Source organism: Catharus ustulatus, chromosome 8 (genome assembly GCF_009819885.2).
Source record: "Catharus ustulatus isolate bCatUst1 chromosome 8, bCatUst1.pri.v2, whole genome shotgun sequence".
Taxonomy (NCBI): Eukaryota; Metazoa; Chordata; class Aves; order Passeriformes; family Turdidae; genus Catharus; species Catharus ustulatus.
In genome coordinates this window covers 14,444,650-14,466,928 of record NC_046228.1, presented here as the reverse complement: position 1 = coordinate 14,466,928, position 22,279 = coordinate 14,444,650, and the positions used below count along the sequence as shown (strand labels likewise).

The window sequence follows — 22,279 nt, the reverse complement described above, 5'->3', positions numbered from 1 at the left end:
CACAGCATGGGCAAAACTATGTAAGTCTCCCTGGGCAAGTAATCCAAATTAGATGTCCTTGGTCCATGGAAAGGAGCTGTCTTGTCATGTTTTCTCTGCAGACAGGCAGCACAGGAGCCATCTGTTATGACAGTGTTATGTCAGCAATTGAAGGGCTCTTAGGTCTCTACTGCTGCTGATCTGGCAATAGCTCAAGGTGAAACACTGGGTTCCAGTTATGCTATGATCTTCTGATCAATACAGTTGCCTTGTGTGCCAGGTAGAAGTGTCATTTTCTCAATGAAAAACCTGGGAGGCTGCTCCAGTCTGAAAGCATCTTCTCAGGTTCTGTACTCTGAGATGTTTTTGTCAAAGATATTTTTCAGCACAGAAGCTCATACTGTTAAATAAGTAGAATGAATTTAAGATTCACCAGAAATGAAAACTGCTTCTCTGGTATAGCAATATGAGCTGTAGTTGAAACTTCATAATTAGAAGCTGTTTATATAGGTATAGGCATTACATGACAGTCTTTAAAATTATCCCAAATAAATTAGGATGACAAAAAAAAAAAAAATGACCATAGCATGATTTCAGACTATATAAGCAACTACTCAGTGATTGACTTCAAAGTCCTAAATAACATACAATGTTATTTATATGTAAAATCACTGTCCTGAAAATACACTGGAAGGTCAGAATTTAAGTCAAACAAATCTATTGTTACAGCCTTAAAAAAATTTTTAGTATCAGCACTTCCAGCCACCAAGGAGTAGAGACTAGCAGTATGCTGCTAATACTTACATAATTAAGTGTATGAGAGAGATTTGGTGCCCTGGATTGAGGTCTTTATTTCTCACCAAGTTCCCTGTATTATCAATTTCATGAACATCAAAGCCTTAGAGTAAGTTACATAACCTATGATAGGATTATTTTATTTTTTCTGTTGTTGTTTTCCCTCTGTGCCTTTCAAATACAGTACATATTGTGGATTAGCTGGGAAATAACTGGCAAGGATGCTCTTAGCATTATAGTGTTTTTGTGGAAAATTAATTTCAGATTTATAAAAACTGGGTGCTTAGTATGACAATACAATTCTAGGAGTTACCAACATGGAGCAAGTGCCAGATGTCCTGCTCCCAACCAGCATAACACTGAACTGAAAGGTTTCAGCAATGTACAGAAATGGATATAGTAATAAATATTCACTGAATAGATTTTAAGAAATGAATGTGTTCATGTGACTGTTTAAATGTAGTGCTTATTACAAACTCTGCTTGTATCTACTGAGAAATCTACAGAAAATGTGCCCCACAGGCTGTTTTCTAAAAGGCAGAGTACTAAATAACTTACCTCCACCTTGTTCCTAAATATGGTTTTAGGTAGCTGACACTCAAAAGTCTGGCATGTTAATGGTGTTTGAGTCACAGCTGATGATTCCTGAAATTTGTAATTACCCAAAGATATCAGAGGTTTATGGTGTTATTAATGGTTGGGTTTATGTGCATACAGACTTCTAAAAATTTTTACCTCTGTGCATCTCAGTTCTGCCATCTGGGCAGCTGGACCTCAACATAAATCTGCAAATGTTTGAGTCCTCTTGTACCAAAATCCAAATCTCAAATCTGAGACCTTTGCAGGCTTTTTAAGGTGTTTGCCAACACTCCAAGGTCCTCCCACACCCAATCCCACAGACAAGTGGGGATTACCTTCTGCCACACCAGATTTACAGTCAGAATTCACAGCCCACCCATGTGGCTTCAACAGGGCAAAGAGGCTCAGTTTCTGTGCAGTTTAAAGAATGAATGTGTTTGGGTCAGAGAGGTGGGTAACCTTCAGAGGCTGCAGCTGAGGGGTGGAACCTCAAAGGCAGCTTTGGAAAGGCTGTGGCTGTGCAGGAAGGTGCAAACAGCTGTGGTGTGGCAAACTTTGATGGCCTGGGTGGTCTCCATGGACCATCTGAGACCTGCCTGGCTGAGCATTGCAGGTCTCCAGGTTTTTAAAGGGCACCCACAGGTGTGGGCTGGAGGTAGATGCAGCACCCCTGCAGCACTGAAACCTGCACTATTTACCTAGACCAGGATAATGTGGTTTTATTGCCTAGAGGAAAATAATGGAGACAGCTTCCTTTGGGCACATCAGCCTAGATATGGTTAAGATAAATAGTTGAAAATCCAAGAAGTTGGACCAGATATGCTGGTTCAGATTGAGAAAATAACAACTTGATTTGGAAAGACAAATGAAATGCTGCCTTTGTTGTCCAGTTTAAATTACTGTTCCTTATGAAAGTTAGCAGCTCTAAAATCTTCTAGTCCCAGTCTCCCTACACAGACCAAGATGACTGTGGGCTTTGCTCAGCATTCTCACGTTGTGGAAATTATCCAGGACCCAACCAATGTTCCTGCAGCTTCCCTCCATGCAGCCTCTGCCGTGGAGAATGAGGGACATCTCATCTGTCACTGAACACACGCTGCAGGCTGTGAGGCAAAAACAAGGGCCCTGCAGGAGCAGATTAGGGTCAGTCATACCCATCTTCTCTCCTCACTGAATGTTGTGCAATATGCCTTGAAATTTATGACAGAGAACAGCCCCTTGGTCTGTAATTAATTTTGTTTTCAGTTGCAAATTCTTGTTAATTTGGGGGCAAAGGGGAAGAAGGAAGGGAATATTCCCCAGCTGTGCCACTTATTTTCCATCCAAGTTAAGAATTTGAATCATAGACTTTTCTGAGTTTGATTATTGTTATGCATATCTGAAACCTTCTAGAGAAAACTTAATTTCTCTTAGTCTCCAAATATCTATTTCTCAGTTTGGGTCCAAGGTCTTAGACTCAAATTCCTTAGTGAATTGTGAAGTGTCCTGTAATCAGGCGATTTACAAACTAACCATCCTGAGCAGTGCAACAGGATGAAAGACTGGGAAGGAGAAAACAGTTTTCAGAGCAGTTTTAGTTCTTTTAAAATTTATTAAGCTTTTGTATTCAAAATTAATTGGTACAAATCAATAAAATTAAAATTACTGAGTAGAATTGCATACAATAATCACAGGATATACTGCTTTTAATTGTACAGCCATACACAAATGTCCAAGTTGAGTGTCCTGGGCTCAGCTGTAAGCTTTTGTACCTGCTGAGGCTGAAATCAGAGGAGTTATTCCAACTGAGATGTGGAGCTGAGCTCTAAGAAGTCAGGAATTTGGTCTGAGAGGAAATCACATGAGGGGCTTTGAAAGCAAGAGGCATTTTGCCAATAAAATATGTATTTTAGATGTTTCCCACAGGTACCACATGGGAAGATTAGTTAAACCTGTAAGTGTGTTCCTGTTGCAGGATCTTCCTTTTCCTCCAGCACAAACTGCTTTAGCTTTATTCCATGACAGGATATTAGAATTACCTGGAGTATTCATTATGGAGAGCAACCTTTAAGAATCCTGTTTATAAAGTTTGAATAGCCACTGAAATTGTGTATATAGGAATTTTTTTTAATAATTAGAAAAAAAAGAGGACCCTAGAGAAATAAAATGCTTTCACTAAATTCAAATATTCTCTTTCTCCATTGCTCAGTGCTCAATAACAGGTTTAGTCAATATGATCTACTTTAAATTTTGTAACCTTTCCGAGCACAAGTGCATTGTTCACCTATGTATTCATTTGAGGTGAGAAGCAGATTTGATGAGGAATTGTGGGGACGAGAAATGGGAGCTGGCTCTTACATTATCTTTCTTGGACAAGTTTCTCCACGTGCCACTGTTTGTAAAAGCAAGGTTTTGCAGCCTTTGGGGGGAGCCACATCTTCCAATCGACTTACTGATTGAAATTTGAGTTATTCTGAGTTATAATCATCCAGCAGCATAATGATACCTCAGAGAGGAAATAGTAATGTTTTTAAAAGCAATTTAAAGGGCTGCAGAGCGGAGGGGAGGGATGAGGAGGGAGGGAAGGAGGGAGAGAGGGTGTCGCGATCCCGGCGCGCCTTACCTGAGCGCAGCTCCGAGCGAGCCCCGCGCCGGCTCCGAACCGAGCTCCGAGCCCGGCTCCGAACCGAGCCCCGAACCGAGCCCCGAACCGAGCCCGGCTCCGAACCGAGCCCCGAACCGAGCCCCGAGCCCGGCTCCGAACCCAACTCTGAGCCCGGCTCCGAACCCAGCTCCGAACCGAGCCCCGAGCCCGGCTCCGAACCCAACTCTGAGCCCGGCTCCGAACCCAGCTCCGAACCGAGCCCCGAACCGGGTCCCGCACCCGGCTCCGAACCGAGCCCCGAGCCCGGCTCCGAACCCAGCTCCGAACCGAGCCCCGAACCGGGTCCCACACCCGGCTCCGAACGGAGCCCCGAGCCCGGCTCCGAGCCCGGCCGTGGGCGGCACAGGCGATGGATGCTGCCCTGCTGATGCTCGCTCAAGCCCCCACAGGAACCTCTCAGCGTTGCCCTTTCCTGCCCCTCCTCCTTCGCTTAACCTCGCTTACACCCCTTTCCAGATTCGTGCTCGGGGGAAAGGATGCTGCACAGGGAAGTGGCGAGGGATCCCTGACAGACAAAATTCCCGCGGCTTCTTTTCCTGCCGTACCTCCGTGACAGAGCTTGCATGGAACCCTGCTGATTGCCTCTTCTTGCAGTTGTCACATCCCAGCTACCCCGGGCAGAGACTTCCACCCTTGTTCTCTACCTGATGTGGGAGAGTTCTGGGTGCCTTTGAGCAGCATTGTTCAAGTCTTTCCAGAGGTGAAAAGTGCAGATGTTGCTTTCCTGTCTGAGCACTCACCTCAGGAGCTGTTGGCAGCTTTCAGAGAGACAGAAGTATCACTTTGTCTGGGGAAACACCCTCCCAAAAAATTTAAGATAAAGGAAATCAATTAGGGAATGTGATTACCAGCAAAGGTTGCATTAGGGAAAATCACTTCAGACAGAATTTAACATCTGCTGTAAGAAATTATCTCCTGTGACCACAATATTGGGTGAGTGGGATACACAGGAACACACCAAACCCCAAAATATGGTGGTACTGGTGCAAGGTGTGAAGCAGAGGACAGAAGATTATTTTGATTATTACAGTTCCAAATCCTGATGCTGGTTTTTGGGATTAAAGAACTGATAACTTCTGAGGAAGGCAAAGGCTGAGACGTCTCAATCCTGTATCTTCTAGCAGTAAAAACCCTCAGGATTTTCTTCCTAGAACATGCTAGTCTCAGTTCATGTCACAAGCAAGCATATGTTGTTTGCTTCTTCACAGAGTTATAGAACTATTTTGGTTGGAAAAGATCTTTAAAGGACATCAAGTCCAACTCCCTGCCCTGGCAGGGACATCACCTGCTGGATCAGGTTGCTCAGAGTCCCATCCATCCTGGCCTTGAACACTTCCAGGGATGGAGCATCCACAGCTGCTCTGGGCAACCTGTGCCAGTGTTTCACCAATGCCATAAAAATGTCATTTTTATCTAGTCTGAATCTGCCTCCTTTTAGTTTAAAACCTTTACCACTTGTCCTTTTTCTTAACTTTATCTTAAAGCTAGTTACACACATGTTACCCTGAGAGGCTACTTGATATCACATAAGGAATGTGACTACACTGGAATCTCCCCCCAGGTTACAGAACATGGGAAGTTCTGAGGCTCAGACTAGGAGAGGAAAAACACATCACTGCACGGCAAAAAATGGAGCAGATTTCTCTCTTGTTGTTTGCCTTTCTGTTGTTATTACTAAAGCTCTTATTTGTTAGTGCATCTGTAGGAGGGAAAAATTAAAGAAATATAAAAACCATTCTTTCCTGCACATGTTGAATGTTGATCCAATTATAAGTTAAGAATATGTGCTGAGTGTGCCTGCTCTGGGATAGTTCCCCCCATATCTCATTTGAACAGTCTGTCTAACTGCATAAAGTATGAAGTGTTTATCTTCCATTCATTGGTCAAGCAGAAAGAAGCCGAAAACCCAGTGGAAAAAAAATCCCTGGCCATTTCTATTGCAGAACAGCTGTAAGTGGGAGAATCAGCAAGTTCGATCCCATGAGGCCTTTCATAACATTAAAACTGAGAAAACAGCTTTAAAGTCAATTCTGTAAGCAGCTGGCACAGAAACAATGCTGATTCCCAATAGAACTCCAAGCACAGGTTTAGCTAATGCACAATATCAGAAATCCTCAAATTTCTAGGGATCTCTTTCTAATTACTTCTTAAAAACATTTTTCAAGTTCCCACTAATTGAAAGTCATAATTCAATCAGAATGAAAATATTCTGTTTGAAAACATAGGATCAATGTGATGTTGCCTGTTTCAGTTCACAGTGCTGGGATGGAGAACACTAAATTCCCACTTTAAGACATTATTTTTCAGCATCTGTCTGCATTTGAAGGCTCTAAGATAGCTGTGATGCATTTGAATGTCTGGGGCAGGGCATATTCTTCTCTTCACACCAGAGCCCTTGAGCAGGAGTGCTCACTGGATTTCAGATCACCTGAAGCAACACCTGGGTCGTGACTGCTGGAGACAAGCAAGTAAATGGCAACACTCACAATTTATTGCTGGGACCTGTAATGTTAAGGTTGTCAGCAAAATCTGTTAACACAAAAGTAAAACATGCTGGTCCTTCAGAGTGCCTATGGCTCTCTGTTTATTAATTTCTTTTGGGGCTGTTGCAGCCTCAGCAAGGGCTGTGATAATTCAGGAGCAGTGGCTGGTAGGAGTCTGTCCCCACGCACAAACCTGTCCTGTCACCTCAAGAGTCAGCTCCTGGAAGCTCTTGTGCCCCCTGTGCTCCCTGCAGCAGTGGGATCACCGAGGCACCAATCCCACCTCCTGCCCTCGAGCTACTCCCAGAAGGGCATGGCTCAAATATTAACCCAGAGCTTGAGTCTCTCAATGGAGCCATTCATCAGCTGGGAAAATCAGCTGACTCCATCCTCAGGCTGGTAGAGAGCAATGAAATTGTTTTAGAGAGCAGCTTGCAGAAAACACTCCTTGAACACAAAAATCTAGATGCCCACGGTAAGAAATCATTTAACTCCTCTGTGCACTTAGTCCTCTGTATCTGTATTGGAGCCCATGTTGGGTAAGTTGGGTTTTTCAGTAGATTTTCATTACGCTTTGTAACCTCAAAGGGTGGTTGTAACATTTACAGCACTGATTAAAAAACACTGTAATCTGTAATGGTTTTCAGCAGCTGTAATGCCAAGGGCAAGAGAAAACACATTGAGCTTTTGGTATTCCAGGGATTCCTGGAGGTGTGTTAAATTCTGATCAGCAGTCTGGGTGTGAGATTTTTTTGATACTTGAATTGCTTGTCCAATAACACAAAACCCTTACAAATAAGCCAACATCAGCATTACTACTTAAGTATTATATTGATACATAAAATGGGGTGCATCATGAATCAAAATGTGCCCATTTTTAACGTGGTTACATTCACATTTACTGGATATTATTTTGGACATATTAAAGTAACTGGAAATGCTTGGAATGATAATTAAATGAGTATGGAATACATGCACTATTGAGTGAGTACCTGAAAATTATACCAAACAATACAATATGTATCCAAGCAAAAGACAAAGAGTGAGAAAACACCCACTGATCTATTGCATTGATATGATTTTTTCCCATTTTAAGGAGGTAACAGGTAATGCTAATGTTTAGGATTTTTAAAATCCACTAGGAGTAGAGTACTGATTTGAAATTACCATAACAATTCTATTTCATTAATGTGTGTCCCAGAGGATGTAATTGAAAGAATGAAACTAACACCATAAAATGTGTTCCACCTTTAGAATTCTTTAGGAAATAAAGTTCTCCAATTGCTATAATTTGTGTGAAGCAGAGGAGGAATCAATTAGCACTCTAATAGAAGGTCTACTTTCTAAAAGAAATGTTTGTCTATGAAAGTCTACATTCTTATACTGAATGAATAGTTGCATTTTAAATTATTATAATAATTCTCAGTGACCTGGGGGCTACATACTCTGCAGCTCTTACAAACTGAGTGGAAAATAATGAGCATTTAAAATGGCCCAAGTTTAAGGTTCGTGCCTTTTTCTTTTTGCATCTTGTTGCCTAGTCACACCAAAAAAAGCCTTTATCTGTATCAAGAGTCACACATAAACATAATCAATTTTTGTTAAGTATTTTATGGTTTTTATTTTTTAGATCCATCTTGGACTGAATTTTTTTCACCTCTTGGTAAGCCTTTACTTGTCAAGTGAACTTCCTTTCTTATTTCACTACTTGATGCTTTTTCACTGAAGTAACTGAAGCTAAATGAATTATTTTAATGTTCATCTGACATCTTGTAGGATCACTCATGCAAAACCAAAGAACATTCTTGTTGAAATTGGGGTCTCCTACCCGATGTCAATCTGAGCACTCTGGCTCTGTTACCAGAATTGCTGCTGCAGGAGCCAGGCTGCGCCTTTAACCTGAACATCTTCAGCTCAGGCTGTGCTCAGGGCACTGCTCACCTTTCCTCTTGCCATGGGCTGACAAAGCACTTGAGGATGAAACCTCTCTGGGAGCAAGGCACCTTCACCTGGAACCACCCTTTCTTTAGGGGCTGTTTTGAGAAGCACATATTTGTGGCTGTACCACTTGTCAGTTTATCTTTAACAGCTCGGCTGCGTTTGTCAGAGCTCTGTCAGCTCTTGCCACGCTATTGAATGTGTCCAGGTGCTGCCTTTAATGAAGCACTTTTGTTCCCATCATGCCTGCAATAATGTCAATACTCAAGAATTAGATTAAATGAATGAGAGAGCTGAGATGAAGACAGTGGATTTGGTTATCTCTGGTAATTGATTTTCTTTGCATGAGGCTGTCAATGTCTGAAAGGCCAGGTGGATTAACTGTCAAGAACAGGCAGGTTTGTGCTAGTCCTGCAACATATACAGTTTTCCAGTTTATTTTCAGTAGGACTGTGGAAATGTGAAGGCCTATGGCTGGGATATCTCCTGCTGTTTTAAAAACACTTGGTTTGATAGGATTTTTACTTTTGTTTACTTTTCACCACATTCAGCTATCAATAAAAAAAGCCTTCCAGAAGTGAGCCACTGAGACACCAAGAAGCAGTTTGGACAATGCCCCTTGCCACAGGGAGCTGTACAGACATTGATGAGTTTTGAGTTTTAAGAGTGTCACATGTGGGAATTACATGGAGTGAGAAAAACACTCTGGGTGTAGTGAGCAAACCCCAGTTTTAAGCAGGACCCAGAAAAGCTGTGAGGGACCAAGCTCCCTCTAACTGCCCAGCCAAACAAATTTGAGTTGCTGGTGTGGAGTCCTAGAGATAAACCTGAAATGCTGGGAGAAGACTTACTTGTTTTCCTCAAAGAGAAGCTGGCTTGGTGACTGCACCTTTCCCATATTTCCTCATGAAAGAAGTGGTTCTTGGAAAAGTGACACTTTCTCCTGTCCATGTTCAGTTTGCTTGAAGATGCCACCAGAATTCATGAATATGATGATTATCTTTTCATCCTCAACTCTGTAATATATTAATTCTTCAGTACATCACAGTTTTGTTTCCTAAGCCCTACCTGCTGTGAGAGCTGAGCAAGACTAAAATGATTGATGACAGAACACTAAAATTTTGCTGTGATAAAAAATATGATTTTTCCAGCCCAGATGGAATCGTGTTGTGCTGGGAATGTGTATCACATGGTTACATCTGTTTATGGGTTAGTTTGTTCTGCTGTTCTCTATAACAATATATTACATGACATTAGAGAGCCAAGGCTTGGAGAGATGTAAAACAAACAAATCTATTTTGTTTGTAAAAGGAAATAATTTATTTTGCTTCTTCCTTGTATTTTAAACACTACATTCTTTACATAAGAGGGTTTCTGTTATTAAGGTACTCTTTACTGTTTCCAAAGCTTACTGAAGAAATTAAGAAAAAAATCTGTTTCTGTAGCTGGCTGTGCACTACCCCACAATCTGACTCCTACTTGTACTAAATGTGGGCCTCAGTAGTAGCAGTGATATTTGTTAAAGCTTTCCAACTACTTATAAACTAAAAAAGAATAAAAATTGGCCAATATTTCTTTTGAATTTTAAATTTAGGTGCAAGCATGGAGAAAGTATTTGTCAGGCTTTCACTTACTGTAAAATTATGGAATGAGAATAATAGCAAGGGATAACAGACTCTTACATGCCACTTCAATTAAGACATCTTAAATGTAACCAATGAAAATGTAATACCCACTTCTGCCTTATAAATATACTGTGCATGAACATCATTATGTAGAAATACTTACCCATAAATATTTACACCATAAGCTGGTGAAGTTAAAACTTCTACAAGCTCATTCTAAGTACGTGATGACAAGGTTAATTCTTGAATGGCAATACCTCTGTCTAAGGCTGTCATATTTGGAGGGAAAATTTGCAGAAGAAAAATTATTTTTGTTTTGACAAACTACACACTCACTACAAGCTAAGTGTCCTTTTCTGGGAATATTGCAAGGGGGAAATTGGAAGTATCTGGGTGAAATTAGTGGTGTGCATTTTCTAGTGGCTGCCTCAGGAGTTCTTTGGAGGGCACAAGCGATGTACTCAGCATTAAATGCCTCCTGTAGTTTGCTGTAAGGCAGGGCTGGAGAAATGCAGCAGTGGCAAAATTCTCAGAACCTGTAAAGAAATGGGTGTCCTGATGTTCTAGCCCTCCTCAGCTGACTCTTGTGTAATGTGTCTCAATGCTTGTCATTTTGACTTTGGAACTGCAGATTAGAGAGCCAATTGGCAAGAGAAGGAAATAAATACAGAATATTGAGCTAGGTTTCCAAGCCTAAGCCTAAATAGCCACATCCTAAAATCTTCAAAAGAGGCCAAGAAAGCTATCATACCTTAACATATCTGCAATGTGGGTCATGAAAAAGATTTTCCCATATTCCTATTGAAGTCAGAAGAAAAACTCTAATCTGTGCAAGACCAGACCTTATTTTACAGAAAACCTGTTATCTACATTATTCTGGAGGCTAAAAAGTTTTAAATTGCAAAAAGATCATGTGAGAGGTGTGTAGTAATGCTCAAATCCTTTTTCATTTTCCTCAGGAGTGTGTGGGGAGTTGTTTTCATTCAAAAGATATAATATAATCCTTCTGATCTATTAAACAAGAAGAAAAAAAATAAATCTGAGAGCATAGAATGCCAAAGGCAGTTCAAGAAGTTATAGATATATATGATATGAAAATCTCCTAGCAAAAGTTAATGCAAGTCAACATCAACAGTGATCTTAAATGCCACATTGATTCAAAATCACACAGTAACTGATGAAATGGGAATGGATTATCTTCAATGTCTCTTTCAATGAACTCAGCTAGGAGTTTTGTTCAAGTTGTCCTTGGGATCTGAAGTTCTCTGAAGTTCTACTGGTTTTGAAGTGTGTTTGTGTTTGGAGTAGTCCAAATGCTAGTTTTCCTTATTTTATTGTTGTTGTTGTTCTTATAGTACTGATGCTACTCTCCGTTCTTCTCCTCTGTTCTTTAAATGTATTGTACTAAAGTCTTGATATTTAGGTTAAAAGTCATCCTTTATTACTTAAAGTAATGCAATTATTGACCTCCTGGTCTGATTTGTGTTACTTTATGCTCAAACAAAGTAAAGTTGTATGTAGCCATTTTACAATGTAATTATCAGGCCAGAGGAATGCTATGGCCCTGCATTGCAGGAAAAGCCTGGAAATCCAATGTGGTTGGGCAAAATGTTCTACCCTTGGCTGTTCTGCCTGTTACTGGGCTGCCAGTAAACATGGAAAATAAGAATTGTATCTAATATTTTACTGATGAGGAACAGGATTGTGAGAACACAGGTCCTTTATTTGGCCCATGGCTGTAATCTCTGGTGTCTAAAAATATGCCTGGGCTGATGCTTTTTCCTGTGACTGAAGTATCATCAGCTATCAACTATTTAAGGGCCAGAGAAGGTTTGAGATTCTGCCTTTCCTCTGGAGCAAAGGTAGCTCGTCTCATCTGTGCTAAACATATGCTCTCTTTCTATGTTTGCATGAAAATTTGGTTAATTCAATATATTTGAGAACAATTATCAAACCTGAGGCAAATTAAGGACTGCCCCAATGCCTCAAGAAAGATTAGGTGGGAGCTAATAGATATCAGCAAATAGATAACTTTATTTCCTTAAGCAAGTAGATTGAAAACAAATTCAAAGCTGCAGAAATAGTAATTTCAATTTCAACAGTGAAATAGCAGTTGAGATTTTGTCAGCTCTGCAATGGCAGCGATTGCACAATGTCTAGAATTAAGTGTGATAACTTTAATAGCAAAAGTGCTGACATTTTTGAAGAAGCATTCGGTTTATCTCTGAAGTAAAAACTTTTCAGGAATTTTCAAAAAAAAATGCAAACAAAGAGAAAGTCATCATTCTTTGTATAGCTAGAATTTAAGAGAAGGGTAACTTTTTTGACTTTTAGGAAAACAATTCTGTGATAGATGTTCAGTTATTAAAATATTTATCAACTTTTTAAAAGTTGGGTATCTGGGAGCCTATAAAATTGAAATTTTGAGGAGTTGAATATGGAACACTGTCTGCTTTCTGTAAATAAATATAATTTAAACTAGTGCATCTACTGCCATTGCATAAAACAGCAAGAAAAACACCACTGAGAGTATATTAATATATTTACGTTTGGAGTACAACATCAGCATGAAATTGGGGGGTTACTCTGTTCTGCCCGCTCTCTTACTGGCTGGTTGTTACTCACTGGAAGCACATTAAAATGCCTGTGGTCCTTCTCTCATGGAAGGTTTGTGTGGTGGACATTGCTTTATTCCTGCAGAGGGTGGCAGTGTGGTACCAGCCTCAAACTCCGCAGCCGCTGCTCTGCTCCAGCATCCTCCCGGCTGTGGGGACAAACGCGACCTGTCCTGCCCTGTCCTGCCCTGTCCTGCCCCGTCCTGCCCCGTCCTGCCCTGTCCTGCCCTTTCCTGCCCTGTCCTGCCCTGTCCTGCCCCGTCCTGCCCCGTCCTTCCCCATCCTGCCCCATCCTGCCCTTTCCTGCCCTTTCCTGCCCTTTCCTGCCCTTTCCTGCCCCGTCCTGCCCCATCCTGCCCCATCCTGCCCTTTCCTGCCCCATCCTGCCCCATCCTGCCCTGTCCTGCCCCGTCCTGCCCTGTCCTGCCCTTTCCTGCCCCATCCTGCCCTTTCCTGCCCCATCCTGCCCCATCCTGCCCTGTCCTGCCCCATCCTGCCCTGTCCTGCCCCGTCCTGCCCTGTCCTGCCCTGTCCTGCCCCGTCCTGCCCTTTCCTGCCCCGTCCTGCCCTTTCCTGCCCCGTCCTGCCCCATCCTGCCCCGGAGCAGGGAGCTGCGGGTCACAGCCCCGTGCGAGAAGCATGGTCCGGTGGAGGTGGGTGCCGCATCTGCAAATCACCCCGAAAGAACACGAGTTTTTAATAGAACATTGCCCAAGGCAGGTTGTGTGGGCATTTTCATTATCAGGGATGGTCATTCCAACCCCAGGAAAAGATCAGCTGTGTCAGTTTTTAAACAGTTTTTGGTGTTCTGTGGAGCTGGTGGAAGGAAGGGTTTTGCTGCCTCGGTCACCGTGAGCAGCTGGAGGTGAGCACACAGAACCGGGGATGTGCGGGGCTCAGACATCACACCTCAGCTTGAAATGCTTGATTCACCTGCAGGAGCGGCACAGATGAACAAGTTACTGAAGCAGTTGTTTAATACCTATGGGCTGATGTTGGAAATGGCAGAGCAGTGTGAAACCTGAGTCTTTCCCCACAGTGTTGAATGCTGGTGTGACTGTGACAGATGTAATGCTTGCTTCAGGCAGCAGCTCTATCTAACTACAACTATTTCCTTGTCTGTAGATATCTCTTATCTAATCAGACCTCTGTATTGCATAAATAATCCTGCTTGTTTGAATGTTGGTGAGTGTTCAGGTAGTTCAGAGTGGGATTTCTATCTTTGTAAACACTAGAAGAAACTCCAGCTTAGTTATGTTGTACAAGCAGTTAACATGTTGCTAAAACCTTAATTTATTTTTTTTCATTCTTTCTGCCTGTAATAATGAAAGGATCGCTTAAGCTATGAGGAATTAATTCTATTATCTAGATTTTAGTGTCATGTGAAATGAAACTACTCATTACAGAAAACCCACCACAAAATTAGCTTTATTTCAGAGTAATTTATTTCCATGATAACATCTCCGTGATGTAATAAAATTAGGTACTTTTCTAATGTATCCTTGTGAGACTTCATATGGAATGAAACAGTGCATTGGCACTGGTTTATTTTGAAAAGAATTTGAGACAATAATTGATATTGGGAATAGGGAAATAAGTATAATTAACATGAGTAGAGGAAATGTGTATTCAGGGTTTTGTACAGTGAGTATTCAGGACTTCGTACTGGTCACTGTCTTCAGTGATTTAAGTGAAACTACAAGTGTTTTTTTATAAACATGACATTGTTTAAACTAATGTACTGGTGAAATAATTTTTTAGGACAAACATCACCTCTCTGGCTGGCTAGGTTTAACCTGCATCAAGTGATGTAGCTTCAGAGCAGGTTATTGGAGTGAACTGGACTGAAACAGCAGCAGACCCAGAGTGTTTCCAGAGCTCCTCCAGGACCAGCTTTAACTCAGAAAATGCATATTCAGGGCAGGAGATTCACGTCCTGCCTGATGTTGCTGTGGTGACCAGAATGGAGGAAAGTCTGCTGCTTTGCCATGGGACTCAGAGCAGGAGCTCATCACATAATGTTTGCACATGAAAACACCTGGGGAATATTTACATGGGGCAGGTGCTTTGGAAGCAGGCAGTGGCACAGAGTAAGCCAGCCAGTATCTGGATAGATGTCTCCATGCACCCCTGACCATGGCACTGCAGGCAGGGCGTAGCCCTCAGCCCAGAAGGGCTCTGCAGCGTGGGGATGCCCGAGGACAGGGGCCAAACTGCTCGTGGGGTACTTCAACTCTGCCAAGTCTGGGATACAGCCACACTGCAGTAAAACACTGAACTGGCACTGCCTGTTGCCCCCAGATCTCCCTGGCCAAGACTGACTGACTGGAGATGTGTGTTGGTGAGGGACACAGCACTGCCAGCATGGCTCACACCGTCACACACTCACAGCTCACACCATTGCAGTCACAGCTCACACCATTGCACACTCACAGCTCACACCGTTGCAGTCACAGCTCACACCATTGCACACTCACAGCTCACACCATTGCACACTCACAGCTCACACCGTTGCAGTCACAGCTCACACCATTGCACACTCACAGCTCACACCATTGCACACTCACAGCTCACACCGTTGCAGTCACAGCTCACTCCATTGCAGTCACAGCTCACACCATTGCACACTCACAGCTCACACCATTGCAGTCACAGCTCACACCATTGCAGTCACAGCTCACTCCATTGCAGTCACAGCTCACACCATTGCACAGTCACAGCTCACTCCATTGCAGTCACAGCTCACACCATCACACACTCACAGCTCACACCATTGCCCTGCACACTCACAGCTCACATCATCACACACTCACAGCTCACACCATTGCACACTCACAGCTCACACCATTGCCCTGCACACTCACAGCTCACATCATCACACACTCACAGCTCACACCATTGCACACTCACAGCTCACACCATTGCAGTCACAGCTCACACCATCACACACTCACAGCTCACACCATTGCACACTCACAGCTCACACCATTGCACACTCACAGCTCACACCATTGCAGTCACAGCTCACACCATTGCACACTCACAGCTCACACCATTGCACACTCACAGCTCACTCCACTGCAGTCACAGCTCACACCATTGCACACTCACAGCTCACACCATTGCACACTCACAGCTCACACCATTGCAGTCACAGCTCACTCCATTGCAGTCACAGCTCACACCATTGCACACTCACAGCTCACTCCATTGCACACTCACAGCTCACTCCACTGCAGTCACAGCTCACACCATTGCAGTCACAGCTCACTCCATTGCACACTCACAGCTCACTCCACTGCAGTCACAGCTCACTCCATTGCAGTCACAGCTCACACCATTGCACACTCACAGCTCACTCCACTGCAGTCACAGCTCACACCATTACACACTCACAGCTCACACCATTGCAGTCACAGCTCACACCATTGCACACTCACAGCTCACACCATTGCAGTCACAGCTCACACCATTGCACACTCACAGCTCACTCCATTGCACACTCACAGCTCACTCCATTGACACTCACAGCTCACACCATTGCACACTCACAGCTCACACCATTGCACACTCACAGCTCTTGGTCCCTACTCAGCCCTGCAAGGCCCTACCTCTGAGTTTCTCCCTTAAGACATTTAAATTCTAATAGGACATTTGTTTGTGTCCAAGTAACTGAAAAAATGCTGCTCATATATCACAGTATTCCACTATACCAAATGGGCCAAGGTTTTTCTTGGATTTATTTATCTTTTCTACACAGAAAATAAAAAAGGCCTATATACACCCAAATTAGAAGACTGAAGAAAGAGGCAATTTAAAAAAAAATCTGTTTATTACTGGTTTGTTGGGGCTTTTTTTTGGTTTTGGTTTTGGTTTTGGTTTTTTTTGCTACTGCTAAGACTCTCAATTACAAAAGGGATTTTTCATTTTGTTTTTATTTTATTTTATACAAATGATCTCTTAATGAATCTCATAGCTTCTGAATACTTATTTCAGCCATAATCTGGGCACACCTGCCTAGTTTCCCCAGTGGCCAAGTGGCAGCACAGCTGATGCAGTCAGTGACCCAACCTGGTGGCACTCACAGAGGTGCTGGGCTGCCATTTGTTTTGAGTTTCCAACTCCAGCCCAAACGAGCAGTCATATTTTATTCTCATGCTGAATTTTTGCCAAAGTCCCAAATTGCTCTTGAGCTCAGTTTTTCTAAGTTGCAGGTGAGGGCATTAAGATCAGGAGTTGAGGAGCAGTGCCTGAGGGATGCCTTGGACTAGCTGGCATCAGGATTTGGTGTTGCAGGACTTTTGTTCCCCTTACCCACTTTTTTTTTCCCCCCCACTAGAAAGATGAAAACTACCTGGAAAATCCTGGTGGAGTTACCACTTATTGGGAGACTTGTACAGATGTAGGTTTAAATAAATAATTTTAATGTAAGTACTGCATTCCTGCATTTTGCTATTCCTGTACCCCTCCAGAGTGTAAGCCGGATATGGAATCAATCCGTGTAACTTTTGGATTCATACCTCAGGGGGGAAAAAAAGGAAGAGGAAAAAAATAGGGGAAAAAATCAACAGCTGCAATTGTCTTCAAACAAAGAATTAATTACTAGTGAGGATGTGAACAATATTCTGCAGCTAAAATAAGTGCAGTTATTGAAATGCCCTCAAATACTCTAAAACCTCTAAAAATTTTAAGTATCATCTTTCTGCAAGTGGCAAGTCAAAGTAGCTGTTATTTTTTATTGCAAATCTTGCTACATAAGAAATGCAGACAACATTTTCATAAATGGGTGCATTATACAGTAGATCTTCAGCTTGTCATAGATGTCCATTGCTGTTGCCACTATTATGTTCCCAGAAGAAGTATATTAAATATCTGCATTTGCTTGATCTGTGCTATTGGCAGTCATTCAAAGCAGTGATGACAGATTACTACAGAAATTATGCAACCCTAGTACACAGTATATGCTGTCAAATTTAATTTACTCTTACAGACTACATCTGGAAATAATTTAAAGGAATGTTATTACAGTTTTTTCTAAAGTAAAACAAGTCTTTGTGCTTTAAACTTAGTTTAGTAGCATTTCATTCAGAATTTCTTAGGCATAAGAGCATACCAATGGTAAGAAATGGAAGACACCAAATCCTCTCCAGACAAAAAAAGAGATTAGAAACTTCGGATGAAAAAGCCTGATATAAAAATATTAAAGTAAAAAGTATTTTTAGAAGAAAAGGAGAAATGAGAGGACAGAACACTTAAAAGAGAGAAACCAATAGATGGGGGAAGGGTGCAAAGGAAAGTGAAACATTAAAAAATCAAAGAAAAAATCTTGCTGAGGCACGAGCTGAAAGATGGGAATGGGAACTATGCAAAAAAAGTACTAACAGCCTGAGGTTGGCAGTGTTTGTGTTTGTACATGCTCGTGTAGCCTACCCAGGCCCCCACCCCCTCCTGAAATTCCAGGAGCTTGAATTTTAAGCAAAAGGTTACTCTGGGAAAATGCATTTTCCTATTTCATAGTGCTAGGCAGGCCTGTGTCACAGCAGTAGGTAATGCTTTTCCCTGAATTCCAGACTGTTCTTTGAAACAGAATATAAAAAAATGTAATAATGAAAAGCACTCCGAGCAAAAGAGAAGCAGAATAGACCAGGGCTAATCTGCCAGCACTCAGAGGAAAAAAACATTTTTCCCTACCACAAAGAACCCTTTTGTTCCCATGTTAAGTATTTAATTTTGCCTGCATTTGAACCAAGCTGTCTTAAATTCTGTTTTCTTACGATGGGGAAGCATGTGCCAGTTACTGCAGCAGTGTTCAGTGGCTCCAGGGAGGAGCTGACCTCTGTGATTTCCAGTCTCTTCAATTCTTCTCAGCCTGCTTAAATTGATTTTTGGTAGAGGAGAGTGTGACCTGCCCTTAATGGCTGGGAAATCTCACCCCCTGTTCAGCTTGTAAGAATTAGAGTCACATCAGGGAAAGAAGCCTATGAGAAATCTGAGCACTTTGGGAAATGTTGGGGATAACGACTGTTACCCACATATGTCCTTCTGGTAAATCTTATTGATGAACCTACAGCACATACACTTTCATATAGGCTTTGTCACTGTGTTGGAACTCCATTTTTCATTTGTCCTGAGCTAGGAAATCTTTGTGTGCATTCTTCCCACAGCTAACAAAATTCAGGCAGGTATCACCGTGCAGTGCATTTCCCTGCTAGGGTGTCAAGCCAGGGAGCGTCTCTGTCAACATTAGAAGAATTTCTCCTTTATTTAGCAGAAATGAGGGTGCTATTAATATAAGCAAGCTGTTATTAGCAGATAGTTACTCAGTACTTTCAATTATTTCCTCCTACAGTCACATTCACTCACACTGGTTACCCAGTGAGGAGATGGAGAGGGTTGGCATGCGGCTGGGTTTGCTCGGGCAGCTTGGCATGTTCCTAAGAGAAGAAGTGAAGAGAGGAGCATGGGTGGGACTGTCACTACACAAACATTTTTAACAGGACTAAATAATGGGATTGTTGTTGCCATAGAAGTCAAGCACAGCACTTCTGCCTGTGGCTACAGCCCAAGGACTTTTAAGTTGTGAGGAGCACAGAAAAAAAATCCATGGCACCCAGAGAAAATTCCTTTGATTGTCTTCAGGTTTAGGTCACCACTTGGAATTTCTGCTCTCTATATTGCAAATTATTTAAAGCAGTGAGTGTTGTCTTGAAAGCAAGTGAAAAACTCTGTTTTTATTGAGCCAAGCTCAGTTTATAAGAATGGTGTGCTTAAAATTCTTGTACATCTTCACATGTCTGTGTAATTTCTTTGATCATATGGATTAAAAATTTGTGGGGAGAAAATTGTTCCAGAGTAATATAGTTTAAATGTATTGTAGTTTAGACCATAAGAGGATAAAACATCTGAAATCTCCAAAGTGTACTGACCTGGTATATTTTTAAACTGTGTGGTATTGTTGCTTGGAGAAGTTTCTTGATGCTAAAAATAATTATTTCTAACACTGTTTTCTATCTCCAAGGTTACTAAATCTTCTCAACCTGAACATAATTAAGATGATACCTACAAAATATATTTTTAGCCTGTTAGATTTTCTGTGATGTAATGTTCTAGTAGATGCAGCTGAATTAGAGGAAGTCTGCTCAATAGGAGAGAGAACAGTAGAAGTGAAATCAGTACTTTCTGCAGACAGTTGTTCCTTCTGTGGCTTTTTGCATGGGTACAAAACTTCTAAGTAATGACTCATGGGTCTTCAAAGACCAGCAACCAATTTAGAGAAACTCCACATAAACCCTTAAGAAATTTGAAATCTGCATTAGTATGTTTGAAATACATTTTCTAATGGGATTGAAACAAGAACTCTTCACTGGGTTCCCCTTTTTTGTACTATTTTCTTGTTCTATTTTTCTTCTTTTAAGAAGTAGACTGAAAATGAAAAAAGTTAATTGAACAGATGTGCCTGTTAGTTCAGATAATGTCAGTGGGCTAAAAACTTCCCTATTTTTTTTTTCTTTTTCAGCATGCTGTTTTTAATGTCTAAGTAAGTAATGGATTGGTGACACGAACACCTGCTGGAAGCCTGTGATCCACATAAGAGAACAGCTCTCCTAAAAGCCTGACAGCCATCCTGCAGAGTACTTAAATGAATATCTGCTGACAAACCACAGCTTTGATCATCCATTCCTCACAGGGCCTGGCTGGGCACAGCAGGGCTGGAGCTCCAAGGGCTGAGCCAGGGAGCTCTGGCACAGAATCCTTTCCCGAGCCAGGCTGCTCCTGCTGCAGCTCCACCATCCCTCCCCACCCCAGTGCCACCCGAGGCTGTGCACAGCTTTTTGCTTCTTTAATGCAACTGCTGCCGTACAATGAAATCTCTGCTGGAAATGCCACCAGGGGAATCTCAGTGGGTGATAAATCCTTATTCCAAGTGTGGCAAGCACACCGGGGAAAGGGTAGCACCTTACAAATAGGGCTTTGTCTGCAAATGAGAGTTATTTCAGGGTCTGCTAATTTGTAACTGAGATAGTTAAGGTATCTCATTTGTGATAAAAAAAACTAACCAAGCAACCAAACAAACAAAAAAAAACCACTGTGCCAGAAAGTGTGCTGTGCAAAATCTTTGGAAATGTGACAGTTTCCTTGGAAAAGGAACTTCTGTGCAGGAATTCCTTAAAAAGACAGTCAAGCATATTTGTCTAGTCCTTCACAAATCTTTTCAGTTGGGAATATTTTCTCAGACCTCAATCATTCCTTTACAGGAAAAGGTATCATAGGTATTCCTGTGAATACCTATTTATATAACTTGGTTCCCTTTGTAACTTTCATTTTTCCAAAGAATGCTTGAGAGAAATACTGGTATAACTCTTTCACACACACATAAAATAATGCTGAAAAATACTGAAATTTCCTACTGTAGGAAACAGCCTACTAAATGAAGAATTGAGTTAATAGGATTTATTTTATTGGTGCTGTCAGGTCAGAGGTTTGAAGAGTTAATGATTTAACAACAGAATGAGAGAAACAGGGATATTTAACTTAAGAAAAAATGCTTTCAACTTGAAAAGGCTCAGCCATCTGATGATGCTGAGAGATGTAGAAAGGCTATTTCTAGAAGCAAGATTGTTGGACAAGAATATACTTACACATTTAAGTAGGTGAAGACACTGCTCAGTTTATATGGGGAAAATACTGACAATACAAATGACAGTTTAAACTGGATGCCAAGTTGGAGATGTGTTCATGGGGAAAGTGGATGAAGGACGCTTCCTGCATGCTGAATGATTAAAGCACATTTTGGTACACAGAGCAGCTCAAGGAGAAAATGTGCTTTGAAACAATCTGTGTATATTTAGTAAGGAGGCAGATCTGAGAGTACGACACAGTGTTGTAGTTAATAACTTGCAGTCAGTGGTGGAAAAAGGGAAAACCACCATAGGAAATAGAAGGATTGAAAAGCTATTTATATCATGTATATATATATACATACATACATATATATATATATATATGAATTTATGGATCTCAAACCAATCCTCCTTTATAAATACATGCACAAATGCTGCATTTCATAAAGTAAGTCACTCAGCTTAGAATTAAGCATGAAGCTTGACACAACTGGAACTGAACCTTTATCCCAAAATTTTTAAATCAATGTGAAGACTAAAAAAAAAAAATAATTGCTTGCTTTAAACAAACAGTTACTTCTTTTTTTCAGCTAATTCAAAGATAATTGAAATGGGATGAAAAGACTTTATATAAAGCAAAAGTACTAAAACCTGTGGAAGTAATAAATATCAATCACCAGTGAACTTGAGATATATTATTTCCTAAATTTAGGGACTTGTTGAAACCTCCTTTCTCAGTCTCTTGAAGTGCAAAATTAAAGAGCAGGAAACCTCTCGGTGACTAAATAAAGATGACCACACTGAAATGCATGTAAAATAAGTCATGTAGAATGTACATAAACCCACAGGGAGAAAAATCTGGCAGTGAGAATCCAAAAGCAAGTGTGAAAATATCCAAGAGCTCACGTCTCTATAGATAGCTCTCCATGGTGCCCGTGGACTTGCGTAAGCTCGGCACGGGCACAGGGGAGTGAGGTGGGATGTGAAGAGAGCAGCAGGC

General features: G+C 41.6%; 1 protein-coding gene and 1 long non-coding RNA gene across 3 annotated transcripts in view; one reads left to right on the top strand and one right to left on the bottom strand.

Annotated features, from left to right (window-relative positions):
- The window catches only part of LOC116999838 (gamma-aminobutyric acid receptor subunit pi-like), a 47,279-nt gene extending 42,659 nt beyond the window's left edge, over positions 1–4,620 (bottom strand). The window contains exon 1 of one of the 2 annotated variants that reach the window (XM_033066854.1): positions 4,543–4,620. The gene's annotated coding sequence lies outside the window, so the exon portion shown is untranslated. Of the gene's footprint in view, positions 1–3,955; positions 4,020–4,542 lie in introns of those variants that run through there. The other variant, XM_033066853.1, reaches the window with a different exon arrangement.
- A 2,256-nt stretch (positions 4,621–6,876) lies between these two features.
- LOC116999538 lies at positions 6,877–21,587 on the top strand. Its single transcript, XR_004418578.1, has 3 exons — positions 6,877–6,955; positions 8,111–8,143; positions 20,175–21,587. It is a non-coding gene; the product is annotated as an uncharacterized LOC116999538 (long non-coding RNA).
- Positions 21,588–22,279: the final 692 nt, after the last annotated feature.